We start from the raw sequence: 16,940 nt of genomic DNA, 5'->3' as shown, positions 1-16,940 counted from the left end.
GTATAAAAAGGGGGGGGGATAAAATTTGCTGAAAAATGTATTATGAGAATTAAGTGATATACTAGTAATGTACATGAAATTGTATTATAAACTTGAAGTAGCTACTCAAATAATGCTAGCACATAATTTACTTATGTTAAACTTAAATTTTAGCTCTTGCTGTGGGCAGTGTACTAAGTTAGAGTGTCCATCCATGCACAGAAGGGTCTCGGGTTTGATTCCCGATCAAGGGCACATACCTGGGTTGCAGGTTCACTGCCCACTCTCCGTCAGGGCATGCATGGAAGGCAGGGAATTGATGTGTTTCACACATCAATGTTTCCCTCTCTCACCCTCCCTCCCTCCCTTTCTTCCACTGTCTCTGGAAAAGCAATGGAAAAAGTATCCTCAGGTGAGGATTAAGAACAACAATAAAAATGTAGCTCTTAAATTTAATTCCAAAAATTGAACTGTAGTTCTTTATATCTGTCATTGCATAATGGTTCATAGAATCTAACTTAAAATTAATATTACCAGCATGGTCTGTCTTCCAAGTTAAAAAAATTCAGAGGTAATTTTGAAGCTCAGATTTGATCTGTAAGGTGACCCTTTATTCAAATAACTGCCTTAAATGTAGTGCTGTTTTATTTTTCCACATAAAATTTATTGTTCAAAATTCACAAAAATGTAGGTACCATTGAATATAATTTTAGTCAATGTAAATAGTGACAAAGTAATTAAATGTTAGTGATTTCTAATCAGTCTAGCAAGCTTATATTGTAAAATTGTAAAATTTTCTTATGGATGATTGAATTTTTTAAATGTTTTTATTGATTTGAGAGAGAGAGAGAGAGAGAGAGAGAGAGAGAGAAACATCCATGATAGGTCCTCTACTGGGGATTGAGCCTCAACCCAGACATGTGCTCTGACTGGGAAATCAAACCTGTGATCTGTTGGTGCATGGGACAGAGCTCAACCCACTGAGCACACCGCCCAGGGCTGGATGATTAAATATTTGCATTAACTCTCATACCTCTCCCAGCCTTGATATTGCAATAATCAATATGAATTCTGCTATGATCAGGTTCGAATTGAGGGAGCCACTGAAGTGTCTAACACCTACATCGCATGGGTAGTGTAGATAATAGCATGATACCTCCGTATGAATAGCACACGGACTAGGCATGAAAGCATTATGCTTTAAGACTATCTCTGTGACAGTCTCACGTTACTCTTTGACAACTCAAATAAATTTGACAAAGACACAGCATCAAAACATAAGCCTCCTGAAAAGGGGAAAAAATAAAAAGTAATGAGATTTTTATCCTCTGCCCTTTTATTGTGCAGTTGTCACTGTACTTGAAGATTTCAGAAAGCTCTTCGCGATGTAACTTAGAATGTTTCCTATGAAACAGTTGGAGCCAATTGTATAACTTACATTTCAGTTGGGGAGCACCTTAACCTTCTTTGTGTTTTTGTCAGATAGTGGTTGTTGGAAGCCTGCCCTGCATCCATTGGGAGACCTTGCCCTGCCACCTGCTTTTAGAGTTTTCTGCTTCTGGAATGTTGCATCAACTTCTCTAATCTCTCTCAGCCTCTTCTTATCAAGGAGTTCTCTTATCTGACAGGTGTAAGGAACAATGGCTTTTTTTTCTCAGCAGGCACTGCAAACCATCTCTTTCTTCTCAGCTCTGTAAAGCCTTTCTTCTCTCCTTTCAACACTTCTATCTTTCAATACTGACTAAAGGCCCCAAATATGAAAATTTTCAAATAACCATTTAGTGACCGGTACACAGCCCAGCTGGACAAAAGGAAAAAGCTTAGAATGTCCTTCTCTAGGGTCATATGTTTCCTTCCCATAGGGTTCACGTTCAGCTCTGGGAAAGTATCAAAAAATGCAAGTTTACTGAAGAATTTCCTCTTTTAGTCTCCATGTAAATGTATGCTTTCTTCTATTTTTAATTTTCATTTATTAATTTTTAGAAAGACAGGAAGGAAGAGAGAGAGAGAGAGAGAGAGAGAGAGAGAGAGAGAGAGACTGATTTGTTGTTGCACTTATTTACACATTCATTGGCTGATGCTTGTATGAGCCCTCACTGGAGATTGAACCCAAAACCTTTGCATATAAGATGGAGCTCTAACCAACTGAGCTACCTGACCAGAGCTTTGCCTTTATTCTTTATTTTTAATCATTCCTTGTGATAGGAGACATAATTTCTGCAATCAAATTTTATTAATATTTTTGTAGTATTTTGAAAAGGAAAAAACCTTACAGAAAATAATGGTTCATTCATTTACTCACTCAACAGACTTATACCAGACACTTTGTTGGGCCCATTCCAAGCACTGTGAACAGAAAAATGAGTAAGACATTAGTCTCTGCCTGAAATTTCACAGTCAATTAGGGAGAAAAATGTATAAACAGGGAGATAAATATGACTTGTTTTCAAATATTTGGGGAGCCCAGATGGTAGAATCAATTGTGCTTATGAAGGTCAGGGAAGGCCTTACAAAGGTGTATAAACTGAGATTTAAAGGAGTCAGAGTTGAAAGAAAATAAGGGAGGTAAAGTCATTCTAATTGTGGAAGAGTGCTAACCCCTGGCTGTTTAAAGAATTGCAAGTAATGTTTATGCTAAGGCATAGGAATGTTTCTACCTGGGATGTGATCTATGTCAATGTACATTGATAGAGATACCTCTGGTAACATGAAGGAGGGTATATTTCATGGAGGTGTGTCGGGGTCTTTCTCAGCATCTAGAAGGGTTCAGGAATCTGGAGAAGGGGCTGCATGTAAATTAATAAAGAGACTAGAAATATAAATTTGGAATACATGGGGGAGCCAGAGGAGACTTAGCTATAGCAACCAAGTTTTCTCTATCTCCGGAACCAGGGCTCTTTATTCACACATTTTGCCCTATAGCAAAGCAGATATACATATCAAAGGTAAGGTTTGGTAAACAGTAGGCATTGTCAGGTTGGGGGAACTGCCCTTGGCTGTCAGGCAGCAGGCAATAATATATGCAAATCTTTAGGTTTGGGGAAATGCTTTCAGCTATTCCAGCAGCAATAACATGATTCAGCCCTGCTGAATATAGGAGCCCATCAACCTTTTGAGGACTTCTTGCATTTTGTTATGCCCTGCTGGAATTACCTTCCGGCAGAGGTGGAGCAGGCACTGTAGGGATACTAGTCAAGAGGATAATGCACTATAAAACAGACTCCAAGGAGTCACATACAGTGCAAGAAGAGGTTGTGGCATAGAAATACTGGGTATGAAAGCTTCATACTCATAGAGTCAGTAAAATATAATTATTTTTATTTTCAATGATCTTCAAGTCTTTTGAGCATTTATTTATATTCAAAATTGGAAAAGATCATATTTTAAATACAGGAATTTAGATAGTTAATTACAAAGAAAACACTGAGACCAAATTATTTTGATAATTAAAAAGGTAGAACATATTATATAGCCTGATTTTCAGTTATACCTTAGGGGCAAAATTTCTGAATGGAATTTTGCAATATAGGCCAAATTTGAATATGCTGGTTAAATAGATCCTTCTATTTGGGACTTCATAAGACTCAAATAAATCATGTATTTTACTATGATTAATTGGTAAATAAATAATTGAAGATAATATTAAAAAGTGGCAATGTCTCTATTCAATAATATGATACAACATAATAAAAAATAAAAAGACAAACCACTTGTCCAGTTTTGGAGAAGACATTTGTAATACATATATTCAACAAAGGACTTGTATCTTGAACATATAGAAAAATTTCTATAAACAATAAAATTATGGCTGGACATGCAAGCAACAAATCGGTGGGGAAAAAAAAGTGAATAAGTACTTTACACAGACCACATCCAAATAAGCAATAAATGTTTCAAAAGGCACTTACTGTCATTAGTCATCAGGCAATAAAAATTAAAACCACAATTTGAAACCTCTCCAAACCCAACAGAATGGTTAAAATGAAGAAGACAGAGTGTAATGGTTGGCTAGGATCAAACAAACAGGACTCTTAAACATTTGGGGAAGGGTGTAAATTGGCACGGCCATTTGGGAAAACTGTTAGACAGTATTAATTTAAGCTGAACATATTCCTACTCTATGACATAGCAATTCCACTTGTAGATATACCTATAGAAATAATAGACATATGTTTACCAAAAGTTATATACAAGAATGTACAGAATAGTGTTATTCATAATAGTGTTGGCCCAAATCTAGAGAGAACCCAAATGTCCATCAACAGAACAGATGGAATTTTATACAGAAATGAATATGAATGAACTACAGTTACATACACTATCATGAATAAATTTTGCACACATAATATTGAATGAAAATAAGCTAAACATAAAAGAGTATATATTGTTTGATTCTGCTTATTTCAAGTTAAAACATTGCCACAGTTAGAAATCAATATAGTGATTACTCTTAAAAATCAGGACAGTTGCCTGGTTGATGTAGCGCAGTGGCTGAGCATCAACCCATGAACCAGGAGGTCATGGTGTCAGGGCACATGCCTGGGTTGTGAGCTCAATCCCCAGTAGGGGGCATGCAAGAAGCAGCTGATAGATGATTCTCTCTCATCCTTGATGTTTCTATCTCTCTCTCTCCTTCTCTCTTCCTCTCTAAAATCAATAAAAATATTTTTTTAATTGGAATAGTTACCAGAAGGGGGCTACAGTTCCTTCAGGGATGCTTCTTGATCTGGACGCTGGTGGCGTGAATATATTTCCTCTGTACAAACTCTTCAAGCTATACATTACAATTTATGCACATTTCTGTTCTACTTCACTTAAAAGTTTACATTAAAAAGAAAAAGAAAATAAAGTGATAATGAATACCCAGTGTCTGTTCTGAACAAACAACAGTCTAATATGGCCGTCTTTAATTAAAATCACAACATGCCAACTAAATTTGTAGTCCTTTAAATTGGTCATAGAGACATAATCCATGTAAAACATGTCAGTTTTGAATTATTTCCCCTTCTCAATAGTGTTGTGCACAATTCTTAAAAGTCAATCTTGTCAAAAATAATTCATTTTACTTTCTCAAAATAATGAGCACATTGCAGAGGCTTGTTTCCTGATTTTATGAAACAATCACTATTTGATGACATTTAAGAAACCTCCCTGGCTTTGTTTTCTGAGATGGTTGTCTCAGGACAAAATGAACAGAAATGTATTTGGTACACAACTGATTTGAAATGCCTCTTATTTCCTTTTCCTCGCGGTTTTCTGTGAAATGATTTCCAATGAGTTCATCTCAAGTGAGGAAGCGTGGCTTCTCATAAGGAAGAAAATACCTTCTAATGTGGTCATAGATGCTCTAAAGGCCACATGAGGTCCTCTGCACTCATCACTCTTTACAGCAACATGATTGAAATTTTATATTCTGAGTTGCTTTGACTATTTCACCAACAATAGTAGTGTTCATTTTAGTGCTATTTTGACAATTCCTTACAAAAGGATACTCTAATAAGTAAAGTGAAAATATGAGGGAGGATTCGAAAATAAAGATACAATATGATCTTGTTTCCTTCTTGTGCTTTTCTTTTTAATTCTTACAACAGAAAGCTAGGACATTCAGTGACAGGGATTTTACACTACAGAGTCACATTGTATAGAGCATTTGCTAAATGTCCTTGGAGATATCCAGTAGGTCATATAACTATGACTGAAACACTGTACTTGACCATTGGACTTCTCCCATGCAGGTTCTCATCGGGAAGCCAACTGCTTGCTAGAACATAAGAATAAGCATATTGAAGCATTCCATTTTTATTTAAAGCCATGAATATTTCCTGTCTTATTCTCCCAGTATCATAAATTGAATTGTTCTCAGGTATCCACAGTTTAGATTGAAGTTTCTTGCTTTGAGAACTTTACTAAAGTCAGAACACTCAGGAGTCAGACCCCAAGCAGATCACTTACTCTATCCAGTCATAATTTCTAATTCATTTTTATGGTCTATCAATCTGCTCCTCCATAACTGTAAATCTTCAACTAACTTCAAGTGCAACAATATTTAGAGACATTTATTTCTAGGGCTCCATAGAGAATTCTAAATTTCTCTAATTATATTCTTCTATTATCTAAAATATTTGCTTTGAAACAGTTTTGAAGCTTAAACTCATTTAAAAAATACACTGAGGATCTGTCTTAACCTTGAGCTTATATTTTCTCTTTGATTTATTGCCATTTCTGAGCCGACAAAGTTTAAGTTTTCTTCATAAGTCATTAACCCCAACTAGAGTTTAAATGGGCAGCTTGTAGCCCCAAGCTTGGACAACCCTAAAATAAAATTGTCGGTACTACTTCTGTGATTTCTAATTTTGCTCAAAAGCCAGAAGTATTTGTGGGAATCATTTTAACTGTACATTACCTTATGCATTGTGTGTGCACATGTTTATTTGTTATTATGTGGCTCTCAAACAGAAATGTAAATTCCATGAGGGTGGATATTATGCCCATTTATATCATTGAGCTGTAGTAACTGATGCCTAGAACAGAGCTTGGTATATAGTAGCTCTTCAAAATACATTATGTGAGTTCATGAATATTATTATGTTATAACGTGTGTTGCTTTGGGGGCAAAAAAAATGTATTTTATATTATACTTTGTACAGCATTTGAATACTTACTACTATTTTACTATCTAAACCAAGGATTGGCAAACTTCTTTTAACCCTTAGAGTGCTGGGGAGCGTGATCGCGCTCCTCCTGCAGTGTCACTATTAGATGCTAGTAGTTCACTCTTTATTGACAGATGGCACCTAAGTGCAGATTACTTATGATGCCGAATGTTTTTAGTTTTAAAATTGACCACTGGCATTTATCTGCCTAATTTTTTAAGGTCCTACGATTTTATGAAGTTTACTCAGATTTTGTAGCCCTAAAGCTTCGAAATGGAGTCCAGTTCTAAGTCTGCTTTTATTAGTGATGATGATATTGCTAAATATGTCAATTCTTGCTGTGAAGATGATGATTTTGTGGAAGATATTGGAGAAGGGTGTCCCTCTATTTTAACATTATATGTTTTGTTCAAATTTTTTTTCTACTAGTATTTTATAGTACAATCAGCAAACAATATATGTCAAAGATGAAAACAAATGTAGTAAAGTTTTCCTTAAGTTTTTTGAATATGTAACTTCATTTACTTGCAATTCATAATTTTTTTTCCTAAACTGCTGTAAAATCAGCAAAAATGCCTTGGCAATTTTAGCATAGTTCCTAGGATATTGGTTGGCACTCAAAGGGTTAAAAGGCCAAATAGTAAATAGTTCTGTCTTGTGGGTTTATGTTCTTTCTCATAAGTACTTAACCCTGCTGCACGGATTTAACTCTGCAGTAGTAGCAAAAAAGTAGTTATATATTTTTAATGATTTTTTCTATATGGTCCTTCAGCTAAAATGGATTTTAAATTACTAAATATTATTTAAAATATATTTTTATTTATTTCAGAGAGGAAGGGAGAAGGAGAGAGAGATGGAAGCATCAAGATGAGAGAATCATTGATCGGTTGCCTCCTGCATGCCCTACACTGGGGATTGAGCCCACAATCCAGGCATGTGCCCCAACTGGGAATCGAACCTTGACCTCCTAGTTCATAGGTCAATGCTCAACTGAGCCATGGTGGCCAGGCACTAAATATTTCTTTTTAAATCAAAAGTCATGACACTTGAAAATTATATAAGATTAAAATGACCATTTTCAGAAATAAAGTTGTATTGAACATAGCCATGCCCACTGATTTCTTATTGTCTCTGAATACATTTGTGTTTTAATGACAGAGTTGAGTAGTTGCAACTATTAAATAGACTCTACAGCAGAACATTTACAGAAGGGGACTGGAAATGATAGGGCATTTGTCCTTACATTCTCTGATTATAACAATTTCCATATCTTCAAGCCCTGGGATTCCTATAGTTAAAATGTAGTAAGGGGTACAAGTAGAAAGAGTAAGATGTATTTCCACACATGTTGGTGAGAATCTGTAGATACAGAACACAATTCTCAGTTACTGATAATTATTGATTCAAGAACCAAAAGCATAAATGATGTCCACAGATGATGTTAAAGGGTCACCGAAATCAATAGGGATAGGCTTTCATCTTTCTGTCAATTTACAACAGTTTTTTTACAACAAAAACTGAAATTTACTTCTCATTTTAACCCTCTAACACAGTTGAAGTTGCTAATGAAAAAATCTAGAAAATCTGTACGTAATTTCAACAAGAGTTGGCTATATATTACCATCTGCTAAAAACTGTAAATAAACATCAAATGAATATTACTTATGTCTATTAGAAAAAAGTAGGCTAGTGTATGTTTCTCACAAATCATAAAAAACTGTTAGCATTAGGTGAAATACATCCTATTCATAAAAATACACGGATGCGATCTTTTTCCAATTAAAATATGAGCTTCACAAGAATAGACACTATATAATTTCATGAAAAAAAATGAATAATGCTCACAAAGCCATTCATTTATTCATCCATTCATGCATGCATGCATGCATTTGATCAACAAATATATATTGTCTATTCCTCGCTAAGTGCTATGGGGACACAAAGATATATGAGGAGCTCCCTCTGCCCCTCAGCAATTCTTTAATTGTAGAAATAACATAGATAATAAAAGTGAACCCAATGAAATGTTTTGATATAATCTTAAGATAAAAGGCATTCAAAGGCGATATCTCTTAAGTGCCAAATAAGTAATACAAGAAATAGGAACTTGTGGGAAGGAATGGATCATTAAGACCTAGAATGATCAGTGAAGGCTTCCTGGTAGAGAAGAGATTTACAAAGGAATTTCAAGGGTAAATAACACCCAGTAAATATTTGATGCATAAATATATATCTAAGATTTACATAGCTGAAGAAAGTAGGAAAAATTGTCAGCTTTCTGGACCCTGATCCTAGACCTAGACCCACGAGGAGGTTCATGGTGAACAAGTATTTACTCAGTGGCAGAAATCACCAATTCTTCCCTTTCCACCTGCTATCTGAGCCTTTCGATGTACAGATAACAGATTAACTTGAACACAGTAGGACCCTGTATAAAGGGGGAAAAGAACATAGGATTTTTTCTGTAAAAATGCGGTAACATCTAGGAAGATGATTGTCTACAACAACCCTCAACTGTTTCTGACAAAAGGTCAGAGTCAGCCATAACCTTCTATCAAAACAAGGCCCAGTAGGCAGATCCCATGTTTTTGTTTTAAGACTAATTCCCATTACCCTGGTCTACTGTTACTACAGTTTTAAACGTTTGCTAGGATTGTGCCACATGAAGTTAAAATGTCTAATTATTTAATAACAGCAAATTGTTTATGTGTTATTTTGGAAAGTAAAGTAAAACTATTTAAAATGCTCCATATATGAATGCTCATGTAACATGTGGAGTTTCTATTTGCTAAACATTTACTAGTATATAAAGGTGATATTTCATTCAAAGTAAATCATGGAAATGTGTTTTCTAACATGGTAAATGAACACATCCATTTTGTAATTTGGTTTCTTTTATAGGATGTCATAATCAGCAATTTAAAAAAATTGACCTATAAATTGCATGTAACTATTTCAGTTATCACTTGACATATTTACCAAATATCAACCTTGTGATAACCATGGAGAATATTCAGTGTTGGGTAATTTAGATTCCCATCTTCAAGGACCAAAAAGTACTAAAGATGTGGTCAGTATAAACAATATTTTTTCAGGTTTTTTCCCCATCTGATTATTATCTTTTTGTAAATGCTTGCCCAATGGTGTTATTGGTAGCATATTAACACACATAACCATTGCAATTACCACTTGACATACTTACAAAACACCCATCTTTTGCTTACATAGAAGAATTCAATGATAGATTATATAGATTTCCATCATCAAGGGACTATAAAAATCTAGTAAAGGTGATAACCTGTATTCAGATACCTATGCTAGAGGGTAGAATGGGATTTCTTAAAAGCCCACCATCACTAAAAATATAATCCAATCTATTACTGTTGTCTACAGGACCCTGAATGCTCTGACTTCTCCTCATCTCCCCAGCTTCACATGATGCACTCTTGCGCATCACTGTTCTCCAAGTTCTTTTGATGCCTAGGGTCAGAACTGGTACAGTGCCAATTCTATCTTGTCATTGGCTCAAGCAAATCTCATGACTGAACTAAAGTCATGAGCAGGGAAGTACTACCTACAGTGGGAGTCTCTGAAAAGTACATGGCAAAGGGTATGGATACAGGAAGGGCTAATGGATTGGGGCCAATAGCACAACCTACCACACCAGGTTACGTACAAATTCACATGATTGTGTTTTTCTAATCACTGACTCCTTTTCGTACCCAGTCACACTGACTTCAAAGTAGTTGATATCCTCACTTTACTTCCAAGTGATGGTTGATCACATAGCACATGGGTCATGTGGTTGATCACATTCTCAGACATGGCCACAAATTTTGCCTGGGAGAAATGTATTCTGGTCTAATTTACATAACAATGATTTTAGACACATGTCCCCTAGATTCAACTGTTTATATCTTGAAACAAACATGCCATCCAAGAAATATATTTATTTGTAATGGCCTGGAAAGCCTCACCTAAATTTCTGCACACAATGAGCACCCTATAAATGCTACTTTGTTTTATCCCATTTCAAAATAAAGGTGACCAATATGTTTCTGTGATTCTGATCATGTGGAAACATTAATATTCAAAACCATACTAAGCTCCTCACCTGCATCAGCTAAGCTGATTGAGTTTGTAGGACCAATCAAAAACAGACACAATAAGACTTTATTTTTTTAATTCTGCAACTATGACATTTCTAATTTCCTTGATAGAAATAAAGACCTAATGTGGTGCCTCTCAAACTTTAATGTGCATTTGAATCACCTAGAGATCTTGTTAAATTGCACACTTTAATTCAGTAGTCTGGCTGAAGCCTAATATTCTGTATTTCTAACAACCTCTAGCTGATATTGATGCTATTGGTGCTCAAACCACACTGAAATGGCAAGGGTCTAAAGATAGCCCTTTCTGAATAAAATCCTTATCCATGAGTCTTGTAATAACTGCATTTAAAATAATGAGAAGTGAACTCAACATGTAGACTACTGAAGATTTTTTTCATGTATCAAAATTCTATGATACTTTTGTATGCTGAAAATGAATAGAAATTATAATTTGGAAACAGATCTGTAATCAAAATAAAATCATATTCATCAAATAGCAACTACTTTATTACTCTATTACAGGCTGTGCTTATTGGCAATGAATACAGAATTACACATGGACAGGTAAATTGGATCAATGCTCATGAAACTTTACTGATAATTCAGTATGTCTCACTTCCTAATAAACCATCAGTCATTGTGTTCATCCATGAACAAAATGTATTGATTTACTTGTAGAATAAGGTGCAATATATTTTGGATAAAGGCACTTATTTTGCTCACTCAAAAATATTTAGCACCTACCCGGATATTACCTGGTGGTAGATACTGTAGGTGAATCAGTGATAGTTGGTGACACATGACACCTATTTTCAATAGGCTTACAAACCAGGGAACAGAAATAGATCATCAAATAACAGTAAAACAATTTGGGAAGCAGACAGAAGTGCCAAGAAAGTCTAAAAAAGGGAAAATAGGAATCTCTCACCCTGAGTCCTGCTTAGGACCTCTAATGATCCATGGAAAGGACATAGGGCATCAGTGGAAATACTCAGTATATTTTAAAATTTATTGAAGGAAAGGTAATATGATAAAATTCCATTCACACCCTAGAAACCCAGACAAATAAATAATAGACTTGACACTTTTGCTCCTATTTGAACATTTATGGTTCTCATTCACCTTTCTCAGTTTTTGCTTCTGTAAAATCAGTTGATCTTCTTATCCACAGAGCCCTACCCAAAACTGATTACAGCGCTATACAGCAGTTACTCAAATAACTGCCATTTAGTTCAACATTGTTTCATTATAACACGAAGAAGAGAGAGAGAGGGAGAGAGAGAGAGGAAGGAAGGAAGGAAGGAAGGAAGGAAGAAAGAAAGAAAGAAAGAAAGAAAGGGAAATTCCTGCCCAGAGCAACTGTCTGTACAGAGTTTGCACATTCTCCCCAGGTCTGCCTGCAATTTCTCCAGGTGCTCTGATTTCCTCCCACATCCCGAAGATGTGCATGGCGGGTGAACTAGCACATGTACATTGTACCAGTCTGAGTGATTTGGGGTGTGGCTATGAGTGCGCCCTCTGATGGAAGGGTGTCCTGTCCAGTATAGGTTCCCTCGGTACACCCTGAGCTGCTGGGACAGGCTCTGACCCACCAGGACCCTGAACTGGAATAAGCAAGTTAAGAAAGAATTATCTCACTTGTTTTTATTGATCTTCTTTAAATGTTTGTGTAGTTCACATTTATTACAATGTTTAATATTAGAAGAATTTTGGATTTCTATTAAGAAGTTTGGTGATGTTTTTGTGACCAAAAATATGCCAAAGGAACTTGACTCTTGTTTATATCAATTAGCTTATGGGGAAATTGGTTTCCTTATACATCGTTTTGATGAAAGCCACAGTTCTAAGAACCTTGACAAATTAAGTAAAGGCTTACTGTATAGTGCTTGAAAGACGTGATTAATTAGAGTAGTTTGGAGAAGAATAAAAACAGTGATAGAAAATGTAATCAGGAGTAAAGAAAGAAAATAGGATTTGGGGATTTGTTTGGAAAGTTATGTAGGGGAACTTTGATTTTTGTGGGAATTTTAGACAGGGTAATGAACAGCTAGCTCCTGGTATTTGCTGGTCAGGGCAGGACAAAAAGAAATATAATCCAGCCAGACACAAAAGTAATCACCTTTTTTTTGCCTCCGACCCCTGGAACCTGCTCTTCCTGTGAGCTACCAAGAAGAGGCAGGTTGCCACTGCTCTGTCACTGGCCAGGGACATTTGCCAGTCTTTCAGATCAGCATATTCAGGTCCTGGCGCCAAATGGGGCCAGGTGCTCACTCAAGAGTGTCTGGCCCCACTTCACTTGCAATATTCTGTGGGAGATGTCTAGGTTCCTTTGACAACTAGAATCATGAGCTTGGATTGAGACCAGTTCATCACAGCACTTAATCCAGGGCCCTTTTGTGTGGTGCTCCAAACCAGTGCAAACTACTAAACTACTAATTGTGCCTAGGTACTTTTTCAACCTAAAACAAAACAAAAACAAGAAAAAAATATTTTCTTCATTGCATTGTAATTTGGTAGGTAGCTGGTTTGAACCACGGATTGGTAGCTATTGCTGATAAAAAATAAATGTAAGAACCATGTCCATCAGGGCATGCAATCCCTGTGAGAAAGTGTCTCCAGATTTCAAAATTGTTAATAATGAGAAGTCTTAAAGCCCCTAAAAAGCGGTGCTGCTTTAAGAAGAACATGTTCACTATAAATCTTCCTTTGACTTAAAGAAAGTCATACTTCTTCTTGATGCCTGACCTGATGAGGTCTCCTTGCCTGAAATTTACCATAAGCACAAAGGATACTTCAAACAGATCTTCTAGACATATGTTAGACAAACACAAATTCAGGCACTTAATTTCCATGGAGCAGTTAATTAATGATAAGTGGTAGTCAAATGATGATTAATGATACTTTTTCTTTCCAACAAGTTTGTTCTCAGCCTGACTTCCCCTGTCCCCAATTTTCTCATAATCATTCATAAATGCAAAGTGGACAGAAAGTTTGTAAACATTTTCATATTTGGTGCAAAGCATTTTAAATTCTTGACTCACTAATGTGTTAGATTTTTTTAAAACATGAATTTATGTGGCCATGGCTTTATATAAATAAGTAAGACTTCATCCATCAGTTTCATCATCCATTGGGAGGGGGGAGGTAATAACTTCTTTGAGATATAATTTGCAGACCATACAACTCAGTGGTTTTGAATATATTCAGAGTTGTGCAACCATAGCCACAATCAATTTTATAAAATTTTTATCACCTATGAAAGAAACTCTATACCTTCTAGCTATCACCCCCCAAAACATCCCATCCCTTTCAGCCCTACAACCTCTAATCTTTCTGTCTTTATATATTTGCCTATTCTAGACATTTCATATAAATGGAATAATAATGTTTTATAATGATTTTACTGATTACCTTTATGCAGACAAATATATTTCATATTATTATCTTTTTTTCTGAACCATATATTTACAGTCGTGTACCTACAATGTTTGTAGAACTATTAATATAGCTTATCTTTAAAGCTCTAAAAATGAACATATAGTTGAGAATATACATAAATACACTTTGAAACAGGACTTATTTCTAAGTTGATGGCTCATTACTGATTCAACAACCTCAATATGGTTTCAATTCTTAAAAAATATATTTGACTGAAAAGATATTTTTAGTAATTTTTTTCAGTTGTTTCTGTTTGCTTATCAAGTTGTTTTGAAATATAGAGAACTACCATGTTTATTATCAGTATCAACAAACCTTTAAGCTTGCAGAGAATAATCTCCCTCTGTGTCTCCCATGCACACTGTGCTCCAGGAGTCATACTTCTGTATTGCCCAGGACAGTTATGGGACAGTGCGGAGCCCAGTGACTGGTGTCTACTTTGAAGATTCCTTAAAAGCAACTGCAAAAACATATGTCTCGCTTGGACTATGCTTATGGACTCCTAGTTTGTCTCCCCAGCTTCATCTACTCTTTACCACCAATAGCCCGAGTGATACATTTAAAATTTGTCATTCCTCTGCTCAAAACCATCCAGTAGCTTCCTGTCTCACTAAAAATAAAATCCAAAGTCTCCACCGTGGCCTGCATGACATTGTCCCCAGTTCTATAACCTCATCTCTTACAATCACCCTCTCACTGGACTCTCCTACTGTATTTTAGCTGTTCTCATTTTATTTCTGTTTTTAAACACATGAAGCATGCTCCTGCCTTGGGGCCTTAATGCTAACTGGTCCCTCTGCTTAATACAGTTTTCCTTCAAATACCTTTATGGCTCATGTTGTCACTTTATTCAACTCTCTAGTCACAAGTCTCCAAATTCATGACCATACATATAACAGCACCCAACCCTTCTGATCACTTTCTATTCCCATGTTCTATTTTTTTTTTATTTTCTCAACACTTATCACCACCTAATGATTGATTAATTGATCGATTTTTTTTCTCCCTTCCCCTGCCTGAATAGAAGCTCCCTAATTGCAAGAAACTTGTGTGTTTACTGCTGTATCCCTAGTGTGTAAGTAGTACCTGGATAATAGTAGGTTTTGAATAAATGTCTGTTGAATGGGTGAGTGGATAAATAATTGGACAAATGGGTGAATGAATGAATGAAATATGGATCCTTTTCTCTTCAGATAAAATATCTCCAATATAGAAGCGTGGAATTTCTACATAACATTTTTTTCTGAGTACAATTTAAAATTATCAACTCTGCTTTTAGGGCTATAAATTAGCTTTTGTCCTAAAATTATTCCTAATATTGTATAACATGAATGCAATCCTAGATTAATTTAATTAGGTAAAAAGAATTCCTGATTTTATTTTGACCTGAAGGAAACTTTGAAAGGTTCAAAAGATGAGAGAGTTTTCTAATCAGACAAGCTAACTATAAACCTGCTTTTAGAGCTCTCATTTTATAGTCACTGGATGAAATATTTGAAACAATGAGGAGGCTTGATCACGAACATCCTTCTGTAGGGTCCTGCATATACATCTTTCATCTCCTCTTCTTCCATTAGTGCATGTTTTACTAGAAAACTTAGAATCTTATAGCCATTTTTTACCTTATCCAAACTGTACTTTTTTAATATTAAACTGAATTCATGATTTATAGCTGCATCATATTTCCAGATACATTTTCTTTTGCTTTCAAATCAGTATTTGTGGGTTTTGAATACATCTAAACAATGTCAGGGAATATGTATTTATTGCCTGAACAAAAAATAATCACTTCTATCTTTATTCTTATGTGGAGAGTCACAGCTATAAAAAATCCCTAAGACACACCATTTCTGAAAATTTAGTAATATGTATGAATTATATATTTTTTGTATCATCAAGCTAAAATTTCAGTGTTTTATAAGTAATTCTGTGGTATAGGACTTTCACACATCTAAGAGTTTTTATAGTGAAAATACAGTATGACTGCATTAACTACACAGTATTTAATTTCATTTAAAAATCTGAAACACAAAACTTAATTTTAAATAAAAACAAGGAAAAGAGGCACGTTATATTTCCTAGTTACCTAGTGAAGCCTCAAGACAAAGCAGCAGACAGCTGCAGATAAAGGGTGTATTAGAGCAAAACCCGGGAGCAGAGGTGGGGTCAGGAAAGCAGCTGAGGCCCAAAGCAAACCAAACATCTAACAGATATCTTCCTACTCGCTAAAAGGGAGAAAAGGCATCTTCCAACTAATGGCCAAAGTTTGCCAAAAGATGCCAAACAACAAAAGTGCAGAGATGAGTTGCCCAAGTGGTTTAAAGGGACATTGTCCCCATTTGATACTGCAGCACGAGGGCATAAACAGTGGCCCTGGGGACGTGGTACTCGTGTAGCATTTTTTTAGGCCTTGGTTTTCCCTGCCCTACTAGGCAGTTGGCATTCTGAGAAGAGAGACCAGGGCTGGCAAAGGGCCTCTAACATATAGTAGGCACTAAACACACTTCATTGAATAACAAATGTAATTCACCACACACACACACACCAGTGAATCCTCCATAAATGAGCACAGGTAACCCACAAGATATATTTTCACTATAAAACAAAATACATCTCTTAAAAATTTCACTTGAAGAATCACTTTGAACTGAAAACAAACACAAATTTTCCATCTGAAAGTGTTAAGCAAAGCAACCTGTGTGTGTTTTTTTAATGGAAGGGCCTTCTCAACCATGCCATCGTATGTCACCCCTACCAC

At 35.7% G+C, this 16,940-nt stretch overlaps 1 protein-coding gene across 1 annotated transcript in view; it reads left to right on the top strand.

The window, feature by feature from the left end:
• Positions 1–16,940, top strand: part of NEGR1 (neuronal growth regulator 1) — an 893,286-nt gene that overhangs the window by 850,638 nt on the left and 25,708 nt on the right. The gene's annotated exons all lie outside the window — the stretch shown is intronic.

The sequence above is a fragment of the Myotis brandtii genome, unplaced genomic scaffold, assembly GCF_000412655.1.
Source record: "Myotis brandtii unplaced genomic scaffold, ASM41265v1 scaffold36, whole genome shotgun sequence".
NCBI classification, from domain to species: domain Eukaryota; kingdom Metazoa; phylum Chordata; class Mammalia; order Chiroptera; family Vespertilionidae; genus Myotis; species Myotis brandtii.
The sequence above is the reverse complement of the archived record's forward strand: the minus strand, read 5'-3'. Positions and strand labels throughout refer to the sequence as shown.